The sequence below is a fragment of the Heptranchias perlo genome, unplaced genomic scaffold, assembly GCF_035084215.1.
Source record: "Heptranchias perlo isolate sHepPer1 unplaced genomic scaffold, sHepPer1.hap1 HAP1_SCAFFOLD_1017, whole genome shotgun sequence".
Classification (NCBI taxonomy): domain Eukaryota; kingdom Metazoa; phylum Chordata; class Chondrichthyes; order Hexanchiformes; family Hexanchidae; genus Heptranchias; species Heptranchias perlo.
In genome coordinates this window covers 36,231-43,988 of record NW_027138236.1, presented here as the reverse complement: position 1 = coordinate 43,988, position 7,758 = coordinate 36,231, and the positions used below count along the sequence as shown (strand labels likewise).

General features: G+C 53.5%; 1 long non-coding RNA gene across 1 annotated transcript; it reads left to right on the top strand.

The window, feature by feature from the left end:
* Positions 1–687: 687 nt before the first annotated feature.
* On the top strand, positions 688–6,869 carry LOC137307499 (uncharacterized). Its single transcript, XR_010959123.1, has 2 exons — positions 688–1,914; positions 6,763–6,869. It is a non-coding gene; the product is annotated as an uncharacterized lncRNA (long non-coding RNA).
* Positions 6,870–7,758: the final 889 nt, after the last annotated feature.

The following is a 7,758-nucleotide window of genomic DNA, read 5'->3' as shown; positions in this document are numbered from 1 at the left end:
TAATCTCTCTCTCCCTCCTCACTCTCACTCTCTCACTCTCCCCTCCCCAACACTCATACAACTCTCCTCACTCTCTCACTCCTCTCTCCCTCTCTCCCTCTCTCCCTCTCACTCTCTCTCTCTCTCCCTCTCTCCCTCTCACTCTCTCTCTCCCTCCGCTCCACTCTCTCTCTCCTTCACTCACCTCTCACTCTCTCTCCCTCTTCCTCTCCCTCTCCCTCTCTCTCTCTCACTCTCTGCCTCACTCACTCTCTCTCTCCCTCACTCTCTCTCTCCCTCTCCCTCCTCACTCTCTGCCTCACTCACTCTCTCTCTCCCTCACTCACTCTCCCTCTCCCTCTCTCTCTCACTCTCTGCCTCATTCACTCTCTCTCTTCCTCACTCTCTCTCCCTCTCCCTCTCTCTTCTTTCCCTTTCCCTCTCCCTCTCTCTCTCTCCCTCTCTCTCTCTCCCTCTCTCTCTCTCTCTCTCTCCTCCTCTCTCTCTCTCTCTCTCTCCTCTCCCTCTCTCTTTCTTTCCCTTTCCCACTCTCTCTCTCTCTCTCCCTCTCTCTCTCCTCTCCCTCTCTCTCTCCCTCTCCCTCTCCCCTCCCCCTCGCTCTCATCTCCTTCTCTCTCTCTCTCTCTCCCCCTCTCTCTCTCTCTCTCCCCCTCCCTCTCTCTCCCTCTCTCTCCTCTCCCTCTCTCTCTCCCTCCCTCTCTTTCCCTTTCCCTCTCTCCCCCTCCCCGCTCTCCCCTCGAAACCTTCCCTGCCCCGGGGGTGTGGAGGGGACCCCGGTCTCTGGATTCAGTCGGACGGCCTCCTCTGTCCCTCTGCCGACTTCTCAAAATCCCTCCGTGCACCACTCGGGATCGCTGCCCCCCGACTTCTGACCCTCTCCACCACCCGGACCGCCGACTCCCACCTCCCCGAACATCGCCCGTCTCCGCCCCCCGCCTCAGCTCATCCGCTGCTGAAACCCTCGTCCGTGCCTCACCCTCCGGACTGGACCGGTCCAACGCTCTCCTGGCCGGCCTCCCATCTCCCGCCCTCCGTAAACTCCAGCTCGTCCAAAACTCCTCCCTCCCCCCGTATCCTAACTCGCACCGAGTCCCGTTCACCCCTCACCCCCCCCCTGTGCTCGCTGGACCCACATTGGCTCCCGGTCCGGGAACGCCTCGATTTTAAGATTCTCCCCATCCTCCTGTTCAAATCCCTCATGGCCCTCGCCCCCCTCCCTCCCTCTCTCTGTAACCTCCTCCAGCCCCTACGACCCTCCGAGATCTCTGCGCTCCTCCAATTCTGGCCTCTCGTCCATCCCCCCGATTCCCATCGCTCCACCATTGGCGGCCGTGCCTTCAGCTGCCCCGGGGCCCTGAGCTCTGGAATTCCCTCCCTAAACCTCTCCCCCTCTCTCCCTCCTCCATCAAGACCCTCCTAAAAACCTCCCTCGTTGACCGAGCTTTTGGTCGCCTGTCCCGAATATCTCCTCACGGGGCTCGGGGTCTGATTTTATGCTCCTGTGAAGGGCCCGGAGAAACGGGAGTTGCCCTGTTTTTACGCCTCGATCGTGACGATCGGGCCTGTTTACATAGCATTCAGCCCGCCGTCAAGTCCTCCCGCCACTTGGGCGCTGTGAGGGCCCGCGTCTCCGCCATCTTTCAACCGCCCGCCCCAGGACGCCAGCAACGCAGTGCATCCAAGGAGGCTGCTCGACTGGGACAGGCAGCACTGAAACCCCCGTCCTTTTTGTTTATCTTTCTCTGCCCCCCCACCCCCCCCGCCCCACACCGTCTGCAGGAGGAACAGGCCAACACCAACCTGAGCAAGTTCCGGAAGCTTCAGCACGAGCTGGACGAGGCGGAGGAGCGGGCCGACATGGCGGAGAGTCAGGTCAACAAGCTGAAGACCAAAACACGGGAGGTCACCACCAAGGTAAGGGTCAAAGGGGCGTTCCCTCGGGCGAGGAGGCCCCAATAGGGAGCAGGGGGGTGGGGGGAGAAGGAGGGGCCCATCCCCCCCCCCCTCACCCAGTTCTCCCCCCTCCTCCGACATCTTACCCTGTACCTGCCCCTGGGAGTGTTTGACGGGGACGGTGTAGAGGGAGCTTTACTCTGTATCTAACCCTGTACCTGCCCTGGGAGTGTTTGATGGGACAGTGTAGAGGGAGCTTTACTCTGTATCTAACCCTGTACCTGCCCTGGGAGTGTTTGATGGGACAGTGTAGAGGGAGCTTTACTCTGTATCTAACCCTGTACCTGCCCTGGGAGTGTTTGATGGGACAGTGTAGAGGGAGCTTTACTCTGTATCTAACCCTGTACCTGACCCTGGGAGTGTTTGATGGGACAGTGTAGAGGGAGCTTTACCTCTGTATCTAACCCTGTACCTGACCCTGGGAGTGTTTGATGGGACAGTGTAGAGGGAGCTTTACCTCTGTATCTAACCCTGTACCTGACCCTGGGAGTGTTTGATGGGACAGTGTAGAGGGAGCTTTACTCTGTATCTAACCCTGTACCTGCCCTGGGAGTGTTTGACGGGACAGTGTAGAGGGAGCTTTACTCTGTATCTAACCCTGTACCTGCCCCTGGGAGTGTTTGATGGGACAGTGTAGAGGGAGCTTTACTCTGTATCTAACCCTGTACCTGCCCTGGGAGTGTTTGATGGGACAGTGTAGAGGGAGCTTTACTCTGTATCTAACCCTGTAACCTGCCCTGGGAGTGTTTGATGGGACAGTGTAGAGGGAGCTTTACTCTGTATCTAACCCTGTACCTGCCCTGGGAGTGTTTGATGGACAGTGTAGAGGGAGCTTTACTCTGTATCTAACCCTGCACCTGCCCTGGAGTGTTTGATGGGACAGTGTAGAGGGAGCTTTACTCTGTATCTAACCCTGTACCTGACCCTGGAGTGTTTGATGGGACAGTGTAGAGGGAGCTTTACTCTGTATCTAACCCTGTACCTGCCCCTGGGAGTGTTTGATGGACAGTGTAGAGGGAGCTTTACTCTGTATCTAACCCTGTACCTGCCCTGGAGTGTTTGATGGGACAGTGTAGAGGGAGCTTTACTCTGTATCTAACCCTGTACCTGCCCTGGGAGTGTTTGATGGGACAGTGTAGAGGGAGCTTTACCTCTGTATCTAGCCCTGTACCTGACCCTGGGAGTGTTTGATGGGACAGTGTAGAGGGAGCTTTACTCTGTATCTAACCCTGTACCTGACCCTGGGACTTGTTTGATGGGACAGTGCAGAGGGAGCTTTACTCTGTATCTAACCCTGTACCTGACCCTGGGAGTGTTTGATGGGACAGTGTAGAGGGAGCTTTACTCTGTATCTAACCCTGTACCTGACCCTGGGAGTGTTTGATGGGACAGTGTAGAGGGAGCTTTACTCTGTATCTAACCCTGTCCCTGACCCTGGGAGTGTTTGATGGGACAGTGTAGAGGGAGCTTTACTCTGCATCTAACCCTGTACCTGACCCTGGGAGTGTTTGATGGGACAGTGTAGAGGGAGCTTTACTCTGTATCTAACCCTGTACCTGACCCTGGGAGTGTTTGATGGGACAGTGTAGAGGGGAGCTTTACTCTGTATCGAACCCTGTACCTGACCCTGGGAGTGTTTGATGGGACAGTGTAGAGGGAGCTTTACTCTGTATCTAACCCTGTACCTGACCCTGGGAGTGTTTGATGGGACAGTGTAGAGGGAGCTTTACTCTGTATCTAACCCTGTACCTGCCCTGGGAGTGTTTGATGGGACAGTGTAGAGGGAGCTTTACTCTGTATCTAACCCTGTACCTGACCCTGGGAGTGTTTGATGGGACAGTGTAGAGGGAGCTTTACTCTGTATCTAACCCTGTACCTGCCCTGGAGTGTTTGACGGGACAGTGTAGAGGGAGCTTTACTCTGTATCTAACCCTGTACCTGACCCTGGGAGTGTTTGATGGGACAGTGTAGAGGGAGCTTTACTCTGTATCTAACCCTGTACCTGACCCTGGGAGTGTTTGATGGGACAGTGTAGAGGGAGCTTTACTCTGTATCTAACCCTGTACCTGCCCTGGGAGTGTTTGATGGGACAGTGTAGAGGGAGCTTTACTCTGTATCTAACCCTGTACCTGACCCTGGGAGTGTTTGATGGGACAGTGTAGAGGGAGCTTTACTCTGTATCTAACCCTGTACCTGACCCTGGGAGTGTTTGATGGGACAGTGTAGAGGGAGCTTTACTCTGTATCTAACCCTGTACCTGACCCTGGGAGTGTTTGATGGGACAGTGTAGAGGGAGCTTTACTCTGTATCTAACCCTGTACCTGACCCTGGGAGTGTTTGATGGGACAGTGTAGAGGGAGCTTTACTCTGTATCTAACCCTGTACCTGACCCTGGGAGTGTTTGATGGGACAGTGTAGAGGGAGCTTTACTCTGTATCTCACCCTGTACCTGACCCTGGGAGTGTTTGATGGGACAGTGTAGAGGGAGCTTTACTCTGTATCTAACCCTGTACCTGCCCTGGGAGTGTTTGATGGGACAGTGTAGAGGGAGCTTTACTCTTGTATCTAACCCTGTACCTGACCCTGGGACTGTTTGATGGGACAGTGTAGAGGGAGCTTTACTCTGTATCTAACCCTGTACCTGACCCGGGGAGTGTTTGATGGGACAGTGTAGAGGGAGCTTTACTCTGTATGTAACCCTGTACCTTACCCTGGGAGTGTTTGATGGGACAGTGTAGAGGGAGCTTTACTCTGTATCTAACCCTGTACCTGACCCTGGGAGTGTTTGATGGGACAGTGTAGAGGGAGCTTTACTCTGTATCTAACCCTGTACCTGACCCTGGGAGTGTTTGATGGGACAGTGTAGAGGGAGCTTTACTCTGTATCTAACCCTGTACCTGACCCTGGGAGTGTTTGATGGGACAGTGCAGAGGGAGCTTCACTCTGTATCTAACCCTGTACCTGACCCTGGGAGTGTTTGATGGGACAGTGTAGAGGGAGCTTTACTCTGTATCTAACCCTGTACCTGCCCTGGGAGTGTTTGATGGGACAGTGTAGAGGGAGCTTTACTCTGTATCTAACCCTGTACCTGTCCTGGGAGTGTTTGATGGGACAGTGTAGAGGGAGCTTTACTCTGTATCTAACCCTGTACCTGACCCTGGGAGTGTTTGATGGGACAGTGTAGAGGGAGCTTTACTCTGTATCTAACCCTGTACCTGCCCTGGGAGTGTTTGATGGGACGGTGTAGAGGGAGCTTTACTCTGTATCTAACCCTGTACCTGACCCTGGGAGTGTTTGACGGGACAGTGTAGAGGGAGCTTTACTCTGTATCTAACCCTGTACCTACCCCGGGAGTGTTTGATGGGACAGTGTAGAGGGAGCTTTACTCTGTATCTAACCCTGTACCTGACCCTGGGAGTGTTTGATGGGACAGTGTAGAGGGAGCTTTACTCTGTATCTAACCCTGTACCTGACCCTGGGAGTGTTTGATGGGACAGTGTAGAGGGAGCTTTACTCTGTATCTAACCCTGTACCTGACCCTGGGAGTGTTTGATGGGACAGTGTAGAGGGAGCTTTACTCTGTATCTAACCCTGTACCTGCCCTGGGAGTGTTTGATGGGACGGTGTAGAGGGAGCTTTACTCTGTATCTAACCCTGTACCTGCCCTGGGAGTGTTTGATGGGACAGTGTAGAGGGAGCTTTACTCTGTATCTAACCCTGTACCTGCCCTGGGAGTGTTTGACGGGACAGTGTAGAGGGAGCTTTACTCTGTATCTAACCCTGTACCTGACCCTGGGAGTGTTTGATGGGACAGTGTAGAGGGAGCTTTACTCTGTATCTAACCCTGTACCTGACCCTGGGAGTGTTTGACGGGACAGTGTAGAGGGAGCTTTACTCTGTATCTAACCCTGTACCTGACCCTGGGAGTGTTTGATGGGACAGTGTAGAGGGAGCTTTACTCTGTATCTAACCCTGTACCTGACCCTGGGAGTGTTTGACGGGACAGTGTAGAGGGAGCTTTACTCTGTATCTAACCCTGTACCTGACCCTGGGAGTGTTTGATGGGACAGTGTAGAGGGAGCTTTACTCTGTATCTAACCCTGTACCTGACCCTGGGAGTGTTTGATGGGACAGTGTAGAGGGAGCTTTACTCTGTATCTAACCCTGTACCTGCCCTGGGAGTGTTTGATGGGACAGTGTAGAGGGAGCTTTACTCTGTATCTAACCCTGTACCTGACCCTGGGAGTGTTTGATGGGACAGTGTAGAGGGAGCTTTACTCTGTATCTAACCCTGTACCTGACCCTGGGAGTGTTTGATGGGACAGTGTAGAGGGAGCTTTACTCTGTATCTAACCCTGTACCTGACCCTGGGAGTGTTTGATGGGACAGTGTAGAGGGAGCTTTACTCTGTATCTAACCCTGTACCTGCCCTGGGAGTGTTTGATGGGACAGTGTAGAGGGAGCTTTACTCTGTATCTAACCCTGTACCTGACCCTGGGAGTGTTTGATGGGACAGTGTAGAGGGAGCTTTACTCTGTATCTAACCCTGTACCTGACCCTGGGAGTGTTTGATGGGACAGTGTAGAGGGAGCTTTACTCTGTATCTAACCCTGTACCTGACCCTGGGAGTGTTTGATGGGACGGTGTAGAGGGAGCTTTACTCTGTATCTAACCCTGTACCTGACCCTGGGAGTGTTTGATGGGACAGTGTAGAGGGAGCTTTACTCTGTATCTAACCCTGTACCTGACCCTGGGAGTGTTTGACAGACCCTGATATTATATTGAACAATCTCTCCATGTTCCTTTTAGAAAATGCTGATGGAGGAGTGAAGATTTTCAGTCCAGGACCTGCTGATTTGGGGAATTGATCGACTCCTGTATAATTTCTGTAGAATAAAAGTCTGTTTGCAGTGAAATTTGCTGAACCTTTGTGAGAATTTTCTGTCTGAGATCTCGGGATGTTTCAGTGTCGAGGAAGGAAAACCCTTTCTACACTGAGTCTGAACACTTCACATCTCTCCCTCTCTCTCTCTCACTCACTCACTCACTCTCACTCCCTCCCTCTCTCTCCCTCACTCCATCTATCTCACTCTCACTCTCACTCTCTCACTCCCTCCCTCTCCCTCCCTCCCTCTCTCTCTCCCTCCCTCCCTCTCTCTCTCTCCCTCCCTCTCCCTCCCTCTCTCTCTCTCTCTCTAACTCTCACTCACTCCCTCCCTCTCACTCTCACTCTCTCCCTCACTGACTCTCACTCTAACTCCCTCCCTCTCACTCTCTCTCTCTGTACCTCTCACTCTCTCTCTCACTCTCTCCCTCACTCACTCTCACTCTCACTCTCACTCACTCACTCTCACTCTCTCCCTCACTCACTCTCACTCCCTCTCTCTCTCACTCACTCCGTCTCACTCTCACTCTCTCCCTCACTCACTCTCACTCCCTCCCTCTCCCTCTCTCTCACTCACTCTCACTCTCTCCCTCACTCACTCTCTCTCCCTCTCCCTCTCCCTCTCTCTCTCTCACTCACTCCCTCTCACTATCACTCTCTCCCTCACTCACACTCACTCTCTCCCTCACTCTCACTCACTCCCTCTCACTCTATCTCTCTCACTCTCACTCCATCCCTCTCTCTCACTCTCTCCCTCACTCACTCTCACTCTATCTGTCACTCTCCATCTCTCAATCTCACTCTCACTTTCTGTCACTCCCTCTCTCTGTCACTCTCTCACTTTCTCTCACTCTCTCTGTCTCTGTCACTCTTTCCCTCTCTCTCCCCGTTTCTCTCTCTCTCTCTCTCTCTGTGTCTCC